This window comes from Megalobrama amblycephala, unplaced genomic scaffold (genome assembly GCF_018812025.1).
Source record: "Megalobrama amblycephala isolate DHTTF-2021 unplaced genomic scaffold, ASM1881202v1 scaffold471, whole genome shotgun sequence".
Classification (NCBI taxonomy): Eukaryota; Metazoa; Chordata; class Actinopteri; order Cypriniformes; family Xenocyprididae; genus Megalobrama; species Megalobrama amblycephala.
Window position 1 is genome coordinate 120,625 of NW_025953396.1, and position 16,049 is coordinate 136,673.

The following is a 16,049-nucleotide window of genomic DNA, read 5'->3' on the forward strand; positions in this document are numbered from 1 at the left end:
AAATAGAAGTGTTTTCAAATGTGTCCGGATTAATGAAGATAATGTAGAGAGAGAGTTTCATAACGGTTTTGATGTATTCACTTAACTGCTGATTTCGTACCTCTGCAAGAACTCCAGTGTTGCTCCTTGGCCTGCTGGGTACGAGATGTTCAGGTAGTTGTAGGACGCAGACTCAACAGTATCACTGAAAGTGGTTCTGTGGCTATTAACAATGATTTGGACCACAGGAATCAACGTACTCTTCCTGTTTTTCATATAGACAAGAGAAGAGATATGTAACTTTTTGTGAGAAATAAAACATAAAAACATATATTCCAGCAATTATATTAGCTTTAAATGGTGCAACTCTCACCTTTTCACCATGTCTTTATTATCAGAAACTCACAACCTATCTGCAGAGAGAGAGAGAGACTTTTTGTGAGAAATAAAACATAAAAACATATATTCCAGCAATTATATTATCTTTAATTGGTGCAACTCTTACCTTTTCACCATGTCTTTAATATCAGAAACTCACAACTTATCTGCAGAGAGAGAGAGAGACTTTTTGTGAGAAATAAAACATAAAAACATAAATTCCAGATCTTTAAATGGTGCAACTCTCACCTTTTCACCATGTCTTTAATATCAGAAACTCACACAATTTATCTGCAGAGAGAGAGAGAGAGAGAAATGAGTGCATGGGACACATTAATTTACAAATCCATAATCTAATGTATTTTTTTATCAAATAAATCCAGGCTTGATGAACATAGGCTATAATCTTATAGTTAAACTGATTTTGCTATTTTACTTTCCAGGGAGAGTATCAGATTTACCTGACTGTCGACATTATTGATGACCTTGGAAACAAAGTGACATTACAATCCAATGCCACTATAGAAGCCAAAAATTATAGCAGTGAGAAGACCTTTTTTGTCCCACAGCTGGGAGGGCTGTAGGGAAAACGTCTTGGGTTACGAGTGTAACCCTTGTTCCCTGAGTAAGGGAACGAGACGCTACGTCAGTGACGTGACGGGAATCCTCTGCATTTTTGTGTTCGTGAAGCACTATTGTATCCAACCAATGAGAGAACGTGACGTCAGAGGCGGGCGACGTCGCGGACCGGAACGTATAAAACATGCCCGGAAACAAAGAACGCTAGCTTCTGTGATATGTCTGAAGTAAGCGCTCCAGGCATGCTGGAGGTACGGCAACGTGACGTAGTGTCTCGTTCCCTTACTCAGGGAACAAGGGTTACACTCGTAACCCAAGACGTTCCCTTTCGTGGGAACTATCGACGCTACGTCAGTGACGTGATGGGAACGCTGTCCCCACTACGCCATGCCTCTGAGTGCCTGGCTGCTATCTTGTAACACCAAAGCACCCGGAGTACTACTCACATTAAGATTATAAAATCTGATGAAGGTGTGCTGGGATGACCATCCAGCAGCGCCACAAATATCCGCCAAGGAAACCCCTGACATGTGAGCTCTTGAAGCAGCCATACCTCTTGTTGAGTGTGCCCTAACATCCAAGGGCATGGACGCCCCAGGGCTTTATACGTCAATGAGATGGCCTCAACCACCCATTTACTCATCCTCTGCTTAGACGCTGGGCCCCTCGACTCGGGGACCCATAACATACAAATAGTTGGTCTGATTTTCTCCACAGGGCAGCTCTGTGAACATAAGCGTCCAGTGCCCTCACAGGACACAGCAGATTGAGTTTTTCCTGATCCGGATTAGTGAACGGAGGGGGATAAAAAGCCTCCAAAACGATAGGACCTGGGACCCTAGTGGGGACCTTAGGAATGTAACCAGGCCTTGTATGTAGAAAGGCCTTAACCATGCCTGGTGCAAACTCTAAACATGATGGTGAAACCGAAAGAGCTTGAAGGTCACCTATCCTTTTCAAGGATGAGATGGCCAGTAAAAACACAGTCTTCAATGTAAGCATTTTATCTGACACATCTTCCAAAGGCTCAAAGGGCGCCTCAGCCAACCCTTGTAACACAATGGCTAAGTCCCAGGTCAGAGATTTTGGGCGTACTGAAGGCCTCAGCCTCAGTGCGCCACGAAGGAAGCAAACAACTAAGGGGTCTCGACCTACCGAGACACCACCCATAGGAACATGATAGGCTGAAATAGCAGCCACATACACTTTTAATGTGGAGTGAGTTAAGCCTTCTGAAAGCTTTTCTTGAAGGAATTGAAGCACATAGCTGACAGATGAGTGGACCGGGTCCACACTATGATGACTACACCATGTAGCGAAAACCTTCCACTTATACATATAAAGCTTCCTTGTAGATGGAGCTCTGGACTGAAGGATGGTCTCCACAACCTCGGTTGGAAGACCAGATTCTATGAGCCTTGCCCCCTCAGAGGCCAGGCCCACAGTTTCCACATTTCTGGACGGGGATGTAAAATCATGCCGCCCGCTTGGGACAGGAGATCCTGTCTGACTGGAAGCTCCAGAGGAGAGCCGTGAAGAAGTGATACTAGGTCCGCAAACCATATTCTTGTTGGCCAGAAAGGAGCCACCAATATCAGGTCTACCCCTTCCTGACGGACTTTGTCCAGAACTCCCGGGAGCAGAGAGACTGGGGGAAAAGCATACAGACGTCGCCTTGGCCACGTCTGTATCATGGCATCCAACCCCAGAGGAGCTGGGTGCCTCAGAGAGTACCACAGAGGGCATTGAGATGACTCCTCTGTGGCAAAGAGATCGACTTCCGCTCGACCGAATGTCTTCCATATGAGCTCCACTACCTCTGAGTGAAGCTTCCATTCCCCCGGACTCGCGCTCTGCCTCGACAGAGCGTCCGCCCCCAAATTCAAATACCCGGAATATACGCCGCCTTTAGCGAGAGTAATTTCCCTTGGGTCCACAGGAGGATGTGACTGACCAGTTTGCATAGTGGACGAGATCGCAGTCCCCTTGGTGATTTATGTAGGAGACCACCGTAGTGTTGTCTGTCTGAACCAACACATGGTGGCCCCTCAGGTCGGGGAGGAAGTGCTTCAGAGCCTGAAACACTGCCAGCATCTCCAGCCGATTTATGTGCCAGGAGAGCTGGTGTACCTCCCAGTGACTTTGAGCTGAGCGACCACTCATGATCGCTCCCCAGCCCGTGAGGGACGCATCTGTCGTAAGCATTACGCGACGACATGAAGTTCCCAACACGGGTCCCTGGGACAGGAACCAAGGCTTTTTCCACATGACCAGAGCACGAAGGCACCGCCGCGTGACTTTGATCATGCGAAAAGGATTTCCCCTCGGAGAAAACCCCTTGGTCCTGAGCCACCACTGTAAGGGTCTCATGTGCAGAAGGCCAAAAGTAACAACGTTGGACGCAGCTGCCATCAGACCCAACAGTCTCTGAAACTGTTTTACAGTGAGTGACCGGCCTAACTTCACCCCATTCACGGCCCCGAGAATGGAAGTCACACGAGCGGGAGTCAATTGCGCCCGCATCGTGATGGAATCCCAGATTACCCCAAGATAGTTGGCAACCTGACTCGGAACCAGCACACTTTTCTTGGCGTTGAGCCTCAGCCCAAGCCTCTTCATGTGCGACAACACAACATCTTGATGTTGAGCTGCCAGACGTTCTGTTTGAGCTAAAATCAACCAATCGTCGATATAGTTCAGCACGCGGATGCCCTGGAGTCTCAGCGGAGCCAAGGCTGCATCCACGCACTTCGTGAACGTGCGGGGTGATAGTGATAGGCCGAAGGGAAGAACCTTGTATTGGTATGCTTCGCCCCCGAAAGCAAACCTGAGGAACTTCCTGTGAGAAGGATGGATGGAAATGTGAAAATATGCGTCCTTCAGATCTATCGCCACAAACCAGTCCTCGGATCTGATCTGTGGAATAATCTGTTTGAGTGTAAGCATCTTGAACTTCAACTTCTTTACAGATCGATTTAGTATACGAAGATCTATGATCGGACGCAACCCCCATCCTTCTTTGGAACAATGAAGTAGCGGCTGTAAAAGCCCGACATTTTGCTGGGAGAGGGAACCCGTTCTATAGCCCCTTTTTGCAAAAGCGTCGTAACCTCTTGTTCCATTACCAGAGACTGCTCTGGAGCTACCACTGTGTGAATCACTCCACTGAACCTGGGCGAACGAGAACCGAACTGAATTCTGTAGCCCTGTTCTACCATGAGCAGCACCCATTTCGAAATATTTGGAAGACATTTCCATTCCTCCAAAAATTCTACTAAGGGAACCAGCCTCTCGAGAATCACGTGCTGGCCGAACCTCCTCGGAGGATCGACAGGGACTGCTGCGCCCTGTCGCACACTGGGTGGCAGGGTTGGCAGAACAGTCCCTTGAGGGCGCCGATGGGGAACGATAGAAATTAATCGTCGAACCCCTTCGGAGGGGGCTGCCCTCAGAAACCCTGGCCCATGAGCGTCAGGATTTCTTTTGGGAAGCCTTCCGGGAAATAATGACGGTCCTCAGATCCGCCCTACCCCCGGAAGGCTTCGGCTGTGCAGCACGCTCCGGTCCCCAAGCTTTCCGCGGGGGAGCACGGGCGGCCACACTAGCCTTTTGCTGGGACCTGTGTCCCGAGGAGCCGGCTATCGGCTGAGGCTGCCCCCGCCCAGCAGCCTCAGGGGGATGAGATTTTCGGGGGAGGAACCTCTGGAACGCCGCTTTCTGCTTTTTCGCCTCCTCGAACCTGTCGACGACAGTATTAACTGCGTCGCCGAACAGGCCCTCGGAGGAAAGCGGCGCATCCATAAGGATGTGTTTATCCTTCTCCTTAATATCAGCTAGGTTGAGCCACAGATGTCTCTCCGTGGCCACCAGGGCTGCCATAGAGCGGCCTACTGACTTGGCCGTCTCCTTGGTGACACGGAGAGCTAAATCTGTGGCCTTCCTCAACTCCTGAATGGCTTCGAAGGTTACCTCCCCACTTTCGTCAATCTCCCCCAGCAGATCAGCTTGGTATGCCTGCAGTATTGACATAGTGTGCAGACATGCCGCAGCCTGACCCGCTGCCGAATAAGCCTTGCCACCAGATTCGAAGTTTGCTTTAAAGGTCTGGTGGGCAACGTCGGGGATTTCAGGGACGATGCAGACTCGGGCGAGAGATAGCTCGCAAGCGTCTCTTCAATCCGAGGCATCGCCCCATAACCGTGTTGCTTCAGCCCAGTAATATTGCTGTACATTGAAGTCTGTGGGCTGAAGACACGGTACTGCACAGGTCTATTCCACGACCTCGACACCTCGGTGTGGAGGTCGGGAAAGAACGGCAGTCCCCGACGCTGGGGTAGTGACCTAGCTGGGAGGAAGCGTTCATCCAGCTTGCTTTTAACTTTAGGAACGCTTTCCTCCGCGGGCCAGCTTATATTTAATTTCTCTACTGCCCGGGTCACTACCTCCATAAGCTCCTCATGGGCTGGAGATGAGGATGACGGTCCCTCATCACCACCCTCGACACCTTCAACATCAACCTCCTCGGAGGAAGATATATTCAGTGCCGGTGCCTCCCTTTGAGGGGAAGAAACCGCAGCGCGTGCTTCCACCACCAAAGAAGAGACACTAGATCTAGCAGGTAAGGGGAGCGATAAGGCAAAGCCCGTCTCTCCCCCCTCTGCTAGATCCATTTGTGAACCCCACGAGTGCAGCCTTCGCTGTGCCTCGGCAGCAGCGGGACCAGACCCGCGGGGAACACTCGCCGCGGCGCCCTCCTCAAAGAGCGCCCGGCGTGAGCGCAGCGCCCTGAGAGTGAGCCGCTCACAGTGCACACAGACAGCCCCCTCAAGAGCTGCCTGTGCGTGCTCAACTCCCAGGCATTTCACACACATCTCGTGTGTATCTCCCTCCACGATGAATCGCGGGCAAGGAGGTGCACACTTAGTGAAACGCTGGCTTTTCTCCGTCATTTTCTTTATATATATATATATATATGTCTTTTATGTGTCTTATTTCACTTGTTAGAAACTCTTGTCCTCAGACAAAGAGATCACTTTCTGGCGAGATGGTAGACAGACAACAGTAAATAAGACAGACAAGATACAAATAGCGCTTACTGAAGACAACAGAAGCTAGCGTTCTTTGTTTCCGGGCATGTTTTATACGTTCCGGTCCGCGACGTCGCCCGCCTCTGACGTCACGTTCTCTCATTGGTTGGATACAATAGTGCTTCACGAACACAAAAATGCAGAGGATTCCCGTCACGTCACTGACGTAGCGTCGATAGTTCCCACGAAAGGGAACTACATGGAGTATCCTGCTTCTTTCTTTTTGAGGCAGATGTCATTTATTCATTCTGTATTTTCGGTTCTGTTTTCTGAGCAGATCAGGTGATCATCAGTGTTTAAAGCATTGTCACTGTAATGATGGTTTTGAAGTTCAGACATGGTGTCATTATAACATGACATGCACACGGTCTGATATCAGGTATCAAACATTTGAATTATCAATAACATTTAGATTCCACCAAATAAGAAAGACGACATCTTCAGCCCACCAGCAGTCTGTCAATTAGGAACTTGATTCTTCTTCTTCCAGGATGACACATTATCAGCTGCTGAGTATCGTCATTCATTCAGAACTGCTCTCCTGTTTGAAGTGTGATAATATATATATATATATATATATATATATATATATATATATTGATAATAAAATAAAAAAAGACAAAAAGGCCACAACCTGATTACGCGTTTGAGCTCCTGATTATTGTAGTGGCTAATTGTGTTTGTCTGTTCATTAGTAGTTATTTCATAGTTATTTTTAACATAACATCAGATAATTAATAAGTGTTACTGAGATGATAAACCTAATCCATATGGATCGAGTGATTTAGTCCAAATGTTCTAAAGAGACTCGATCGCTTTTTATGATGAACAGATTTAATTTAGGCTTTTACTCACATGTAAACATTGATTAGTGAATATAAGCAGAAGCTCAACCGAACCTGAATGACACACAAGAACAAACCTCTTCTAGAAGCTCAAACATGCTGTGTAACACACGAGAATGAACCTCATTTGTTACGCAGCACATTTGAGCTTCCGGAAGAGGTTTGTCCTTGTGCTTCATTCGTCTTTTTTTTTTTTTTTTTTAAATGTTTATTAAATTATTCCCAATAGTCTGTTCTCTAAATTGTATAGTTTTTCTCTTGGTTGTGCTGTTTCCAGTACATTTATGTTAGAGCTTTTATCCAATCATATTTCAGCATTCATGTGTTGTCAGGGTCAAAATCTGCCTTGAGGCCTTCAGAATCAACAGTGTTTCTTCAAGCATCTTGGAGACACGGCCACAATTCTTCTGGATTTAGTTTGTCTCAGTTTCATCTGTTTCTTCATGTGATCACAGACAGACCCAATGATGGTGAGATCAGATCTCCATGTGGAGCACCAGCTGTTGTCAGACTCCTTGTACATTCACTTGTGCAATTTCACTGGATAATTACAATGATCAGGGCTTGAGTCTGAATTCATGTTTATAGCCTACTGCTAATTTTAACTCAGTCTAGATCTGTTGTTATTTGTGATTAGAACACATGAGAGCACAGGGCTTGACACTTACTTTTTTCCCAAGAAGCACATGTGTTTGGAAGTTGAACAATTCAGGAGTGCATCACAAATTTTAGAGGCGCACTTTTTTTAAATTTGTGTTTTAGCTTAATAAGTTGATATAAAGAGACATTGTGAAGAGAATACAAAAAGTACACAAGGTTTTTTAAATATTTCTGCTTCAAACTGTTTTTATTACTTTAAACTGTATATACATAGGCATGCAACTTTATCAGATTTTCATTTAACGATAATTTGTCATGGTAGATTATATGGGATCACGTATTGAATTAGGTTAGAATAAAGTGTTGTCCTCCAAACAGATTTAATGACTTTTTTCTTACAACATTTAAATATACAGTATCTGAAACAATACACAGACAATGAAAACAAACGTTTCAAACAAGTGAAAAAGAACTATAAAAAACAAAGTAACACTTTACAATAAGGTCCCAAAAAAAAAAGCCCTAAAAAAACAAAAAGAAAAAAATAACCGCAAACACTGCGAAATCAAAGCGCTTTATCGTGCATATCAGTGTAAACAATTGGTGAAATATACGTTTTTTTGTTTGTTTGTTTGTTTGTTTGTTTTGTTTTGTTTTTTTTAAATATATGTTCAGTGAAATATCGCATGTGTCGAATCTGTCGCAGTTTAACTTCTGCTGGAAATCCAGGTAAACATCTGCGTGCACGCGCATGTTCCCAGTTATGATCCATAACACCTGTTGATACTCCGAACAGACGAAGAATCTTCCAGAAATGACAATCTTTTGAAGGACACTGATGGTAAAACATGAAGAAAGGGTTATTGTGAAAGAGTTACTGAAAACGAATATGTTTCTGAAGGTTTTCTCTCATTTTCTCTTCAGTTTTAGGCTGTTAATTTTGTGATGCGAAATCGAAAGTATTTTTGAACCAAAGATTTACAGTAAACAGGAAGATGAAGCCTAACGTGAGTGTGTTTATTATTATTATTATTATTATTATTAGTCACAGAACAAAAATCTACTATTATTAAATTTAATATTTCAGTTCATATATAGCAGTTATGATTAGTAGTTATACAGTGTGTTCATTATAATTCAGGATACTTTTACTCCATCAGTTATTTTAGGATCATTTGAAAGTAATGAATTCAACCATCATTGTGAACTTGAAGTAATGATTAAACAACAAACAATTCAACAATTAATAAAGATTGGGTAAATATGATTGTAAAATGATATTAAACTGCAATAGAGAATATAACAAATTAGGTTTAAACAGTGTGAATTTCTGTTCTCCAGTGAATTCATATTTAGAGTCATTAAACAATTAAACTCATTAAACAATCTGAAATTATTAAGATCATTCAGTTATTTTACATGACAATATATTTGTAACTCACTTTATTTTATTCATTGTTTTTTGCTGTTGTGTCTAACTCATCATTCTTCATTATTTTCATGTTCTTCATCTCTGTAAAATCTTGCCATTTCCAGATCCTGCTGAACGATTGATTGTTTTCTCAAACCAGTGCTGATCAGAGGAGCGAGGAAAGGACTCTCTCTCTAAGATGAGTCTCTCAGAGAAACACAGGTAACACTGCGTCTGTTTCACACCATCATTTTAAACTCTACTGGAGTTTGTTTTTCCCTGGGAATATCAAAACTTTAATTAAAACATTCACCTCGCTCTCCCAGCTAATCAGGTGCCAAGACCTATAAATCAAATTAAGAATACAAAAAAGGTCTGCACTCTAAAAAGACTTTAATTAAAGTACACAGGAGATAAGATGACAAACGTTTCGGCTCTTCGCCTTCGTCAGTGTAACAATTTCATTCACTCTCAATAATAATATAGAAAATGCACTATAAATCCAGAGGTGTTTACAATCATGCTTAAAACAATCAGATAATTAGTCCACAAACTTCAGTTCAAGTCCATAATAGATCACAATTAAGGAATGACTAGAGTAAAATCACATATCTGACAAGATACACAACAATGATTTCCAAGACACCAGAATAGATCTTTCAAAGAATAATAAACACCAGAATAGCTTCATCAACAAAAAACAAATATAAATAGGATACAATAACACATAAGACAGCATAGCCGTTCATAAACATTGTACTCAATGTCAACCCAAAAAAAACTTTTTTTTTTTTTTTTTTTCTTTGATCAACTTCAGTTTTGAACCTCTTAAATTAACCGTTTGCCACGGGGCACTATAGACAATATCACAGTTAATAATTTGTTAATTTCCTTCTAGACGCGACCACAGTGAATTAATCCAAATACATGACTTCATAAATCATAAAATTATTGACAGACATTAGGAAACAACTATACACTTAATTTAACTGAAGTATGCTAACAAAAACTGTGTCACACAGACATTTCTGCTCTCCATTTCTGTTAATGAAAAATAAAACTTGACATGTTCTCTTAAATCAGTCAAGCATTTTTTTTAAAATCATAAACATTTAATCTCACTCATGTACATTAAAGAAATCATTAAACTAATGTGAGCCAGTAAAATAAAATGAACATTAACTATAAAACTGTAAATTGTGTGAGTGTGTGCATTTCTGTGGAGGATTAGATAAAGACACGGATGTGTTTCAGAGACAGTTGAACCTCCTTTACTAAAGTGTTTTTCTCTCTGTTGTTTGTGTCATTAGTGTAAGATCAGGATCACATGTGTCCAGCTCTGTGTCTCTGAAGAGTGATCAGTCAAAAGAAGGTGTAGAACCAGACTTCAGTGGGGAAAAACCATCATCTAATAAAAGGTATTTCATGTTTCTAATTTTTGGTCACACGTTACTGTTAGGATGTGTCACAATTTTCAAATACTTGATCAGTTGATTTAATTATAGAATATCGAACAGGATGAGCAATATGTTATAACACGTTTAGGCAGCCTAAAATCATTATGGCTTCAGCTGCAACACCGGTATCATCACTTGCCCACAGTGGCACCAACCTCACCGTCGTTTTATAGTAATAAAAATAATTTAGTTTAGTTAGAGAACAAACACTACAATTAAAAACATTCAGCATGAAAAACATTCAGCGTGAGCCAAACAAGAGTCACCGCTCAGATCAGTTGCAGGAGTCAGATTTCGCCTCACTCTTGACTGACAAGATGATGGCGGAAGATTTGTTTTCAAAGTGAAATTTAAAAATGACCATTTAAGCGAGTTTGTCATTGTACTGTTTTGTTTTGTGTTTTTCATTGGTGCTAATTTGAAAAAGAAAGTAAAATGTGCACAGGCATTCATAACAGAGCTTCTCCACTGGCGCAGAGCGAGCGATTTCAGTTCATTCCTCAATTTTTATAGGAATTAATTGCGGCCTTGAGCATTTTACTTTCACTTGGTTATGCTTATTATATTAATATGTTCTGTTACAATCATTATATGGTTTGAGTTAAGATAGCATAAATTTTAAAATGTTGTATCAGTGAATACCAATCATGAAATAATTTTAGATCAAGTATTTATCAGAGTATTCACAACTAATGCTTCTTTTTTTTTTCTCTTTTTGTAATATTTTGCCTGGAAAATCAGTATTTTACTGTATTTATTTGATTACAGGCTTCAATATGAGACATTAGACTCAGACTTTCAGACTCACAGGAACAAGAATTTAAAAGACAATCTAAAGGGAATCTTCCTGGTAGGAAAAACATTTTCATAAATGATAAATATTTATAACAAACCAATATGTTATTGAACAAAGAAATTTAATTATATTCCTCTTGTAGATGTACAGGTTGGTTTAAATCGTTATTTTGTCTTTTTTCTTACTTTTGTTTGTAGGATCTTGAGAGCAAAATAATCAAATTTCTGAAAAAAGAGCTGGAAAAGTTTAAGAAAATATTACAAAATGAGAACAAAGACTTTAATGAGAATAGATGCAGTATCAAAGCAGCAGCTCTTGATCTCACACTGCATTACCTGAGAGAGATGAAGCAAGATGAAGCTGCTGACGCTCTAGAAGGTCAGAGACTCATGACCATCTGTCAGTTTGTCACTTATTAATGTAGACTATCTATAAAACTATAAATTAAGACTAAAATTATCTATTTTTTGTTCCTGTGTTTAGATGAGCTGATCTTCATTCATCAGCTAAAATGTGGCCTAAAGAAGAAGTATCAATGTGTGTTTGAAGGAATGGCGAAGCATGGTGACTCCATACTTCTGAATAACATCTACACAGATCTCTATATCACTCAGGGTGGCAGTGAACAGGTCAATACTGAACATGAGGTCAGACAGATTGAAGTTGCTTCCAGGCATCATGAATCTCAAGAGATTCAGGTTAAATGCACAAATTTGTTTGAAGCACCTGAACAAGACGAGGAGATCCGAACTGTTCTGACAAAAGGAGTCGCTGGCATCGGAAAATCAGTCTCTGTGCAAAAGTTTGTTCTGGACTGGGCTGAAGGAAGGAAAAGAAAATCAAGATATCAGTTTCATATTTCCTCTTCCATTCAGAGAGATGAACTTAAAGGAGAAAGAACAACTAAGTTTGATGGACCTTATAACTCATTTTTTCCCAGAGACAAAAGGACTGAACCTTACAAGAAGGAATCGATTCAAAGTCCTGTTCATCCTTGATGGATTGGACGAATGTCGCCTTCCTCTGAAGTTTGATTGTAATGAGACGTGGAGTGATGTATCGTCACCAGCCTCTCTGGATGTTCTCCTAACGAACCTCATGAAGGGAAATCTGCTTCCTTCTGCTCTCATCTGGATCACCACCAGACCAGCAGCTGCCAGTAAGATTCCTCCTGACTGTATCGACCGGCTGACAGAGATACGAGGATTCAGTGATGCACAAAAGGAAGAGTACTTCAGAAAAAGATTGACGGATCAGAATCAGGCCAACACAATCATTGATCATGTTAAAAAATCAAAGAGTCTCTTTATCATGTGCCACATCCCAGTCTTCTGCTGGATTTCAGCCACTGTTCTCCAGAACATTCTGGAGGAGAAAAGAAATAATGATGTGAAAAACAATCAGGCTGATGAGATCTCTAAAACACTACAGGAATCAAATACTGAAGACACTCCCAAGACTCTGACACAAATGTACACACACTTTCTCCGCTTTCAGATCCAGCAGAGCCGCCGAAAATATGATGGAGAATACGCAGCAGATGTTTCCTGGGATAAAGACGCCATCCTTTCACTGGGGAAACTGGCATTTCATCAGCTGGAGAGAAACAACGTGATCTTCTATGACACAGACCTGGAAGCCTGTGGTATTGACGTCTATAAGGCATCAGTTTACTCAGGCATGTGTACCCAGATCTTTAAGGAGGAAACAGGGATCATTCTTGGTACCATGTACTGCTTTGTTCACTTGAGCATTCAAGAGTTTATTGCAGCCCTGTATGCACATCTGTTTCTAGACATCAACAAGAAAAGTATGTTTGTTCATGAGTCTACAGAACAGGAAAACAAAAATGAAACCATGATAGATTTTCTCAAGACTGCAGTGGACGAGGCGCTCAAGAGTGACAATGGACACCTGGACCTTTTCCTTCGCTTCCTCCTCGGTCTGTCACTCCAGTCTAATCGACGACTCTTACGGGTCTGTTGACACAGCAAGACGGCAATGACCAGAGCAACAAGGAAATAGTTCAGTACATCAAGCAGAAATTAGAAGGTAATCTGTCTGCAGAGAGATCCATCAATCTGTTCTACTGTCTGAATGAACTGAACGACCAAACTCTGGTGAAGGAGATTCAGACTCATCTTAGCAAAGGAAGTCTCTCATCTGGTGACCTTTCACCTGCCCAGTGGTCTGCTTTGGTCTTTGTGTTGTTGACATCAGAAGAAGAGCTGGAGGAGTTTGAGCTTCAGAAATTCAAGAAATCAGACGAGTGTCTCATTAGATTATCAGCAGTCATCAAAACCTCCAGAAGAGCACTGTAAGTCATTTAATACATTTTGTCATGTTTTGCTCTCATCTGAAAAATGCATTTATCTACATTATTCTATAGTGATTCCCCATCATGAACATGAACTTAACCGTGTAAAGCCTGACATATGAAATAATAGTCTGAAAAAAAAAGTTGAATGAAGATAGTTTAGCAAACATTCAGACAAAATATAAAAGAACATTTAAAATGTTTTCATATTTGTTTTGTATCATATGATGCATCAGATTTTTATGACTCGTAGAATTATATATTGGCTCATACTCATACTTGAGGAAGGAAAAATACATATATTTTATTCAAATACCTAAACTGTGGGGGGAGATTTTTATGTAACAGAATAAATTATATATATTATCAGTTTGTACTCTGTATCTCCCAATAATTTGATATTTTAAATGTTTATTTTAATGAGTAGTTCTGTAGTTTTAATTGTATGTGTACTGCAATACATAGATGATTGAGAGATTTACAAATGAACATTTATCAAAAGCCTGGATCATATTTGATGTACATATTTAAGATGTTTTTTCTACAAATATATATTTTTTTATCAAGTTAAAATGAAATTATTTCTAAATTAGTAAATATGAAGTAAAATAAATATACATTTAATTTCAGCAATTGTTATGGGTATTTTTATCTTTAAATTAATGATATTTCACCCATTGGTAACCTTGCTCTCTAAGATATCGGCATCAGCCATCGCTTGACCACAGTGAATAATCAAGAAAACATAAATAGCTTTAATCCAGTAAATGTTAATCTTGACATATTAATACTAAAGACAGTTTCTTAGGTTCTTAGATTTAAGTGATCTTAGCTTTACTTAAATCATTAAAGATTTCATAGCAAAAAGATGTGTACATGTGAATGGAGGCTTTTTTTGAATTATAGTGAAAGGCTTTTAACATGCTATAAAAGTATGAACTGTCTCATCTAATAGTGTCAGTGCAGTCAAGTCAATAATATTACTGAATATTAAGTGTCCCCAACTAAGAAAGCCAAGGGCAACAATGACAAGAACCCAAACTCCACCAGGTGACAGAAATAGAGGGAAAATACTTGGGAGAAACTAGGCTCAGCTATAAAGCTATAAAAAAACTATAAATCTTTAGACATATATATCAGAGTCCTGCACGCGGACGGGTACCAGCGGGTACCCGATGGGTGACCCTCCAAATTTTATGTAACTGGTGGAATAATATTTACATGTCAGGTGCAGTGCAGGTCGGACGCGCGGTAGGCACGGGTAGACTGCAGGTCCAATAGCCAAGACTATTCCATCTCAATTCGTTGCATTTGACAGCTGCTTTCAAATGGTCCTGATGGCCCCTGCAGGATTTGTAGCGCTGAGCATTGTAGCTAGTCAGTTGCGTGGCATCTGATTGAAAGCTATAGTGATTATTAAAGGGAGTGTGCTTTGCTCGCTTTATGTATTTAATATAAGCTATTTACGTTTTGAATAAAGTTTTAGAATATGTTCTGCGCTACGACAAAGAGGATCAGCAGCGGACAGGTAAACATTGCTTAGTTTTAAAAGAGACAACCGCAACAATCTAATTCTGTGATGTGATTTATTTCTCTTATAGGTTAAATGATTGTAACTTGACAGACAAAAGCTGTTCAGCTCTGGCTGCAGTTCTTGGATCAGATACCAATCTGAAAGAGCTGAACATGAACAATAATAATCTGCAGGATTCAGGAGTGAAGCTGCTCTGCACTGGACTGAGGAATTTAACGTGTAAATTGGAGATACTGAGGTAAGTCGAGCCACAATAGTCACATGACGAGAATGAGATGCAGTGACTTACAAGATGATGTCAGAGGAAAAATCTGAAGAGAACTTTTGTTAATAAAAGATGCATTTCTTTGATTAATGTAAGTGATTTTAATTTTTTTTTTTTAAATGACCCACAAACTAAGCATTAATTTTAAAATCCAAAGGTCTTTTTTTATCTGTTACAACGCGGGTATACCATATCATCCATCTTATTCATTTTGTTAACAAAAGTCCAATGTTTAATATAAACAAATTTGTCATTGCACTATTTTATTGTTGATGGTTTTTCATTAATAATAATGAACCACAAACTAAGCATTCGTTTTAAATTAAGGGGAAAATCCAAAGACCTTTTATTCATTTGTGTTACAACTAGACTTGTGCCGATATTCGGTAATGCGATAAATCGCGATAATGAATATGCACGATATTGTAATCGTCGGCACTTCAGAATACCTTAAATAATAATTTATTACCAATTATTAATTTTTTTTTATAAGGCAATTATGAATACTTTACCCATCAATCGTATAAAATGCACAACACCGCTGTATTCTGCGTCAAAAGGACACGCGCTCAGATGTAAACAATCCCAACGTGCACGAGAAGCACATGGCAGAACGAGTGAAGGAGACGCGCTGAATGAAAGTGCACGTTCACTCTCTGACAGCAGAGGGCGCTGATGGAACAGCAGAAATGCAGCGGTTACCACGGAAACCGTGCAAACAAAGTAACTGCGCTAGTGAAGTTTTTAAAATGCTTCAAACAGCCATTCATTTTTTTGTTGTTCATCACAGGACCAAATACT

The 16,049-nt window shown here is 40.7% G+C and overlaps 1 long non-coding RNA gene and 1 pseudogene across 1 annotated transcript; both read left to right on the top strand.

The window, feature by feature from the left end:
- The window catches only part of LOC125261709, a 48,058-nt pseudogene extending 34,605 nt beyond the window's left edge, over nt 1-13,453 (top strand).
- LOC125261714 lies at nt 8,221-10,298 on the top strand. The gene is made up of 3 exons (XR_007183415.1): nt 8,221-8,475; nt 9,005-9,101; nt 10,190-10,298. It is a non-coding gene; the product is annotated as an uncharacterized LOC125261714 (long non-coding RNA).
- Nucleotides 13,454-16,049: the final 2,596 nt, after the last annotated feature.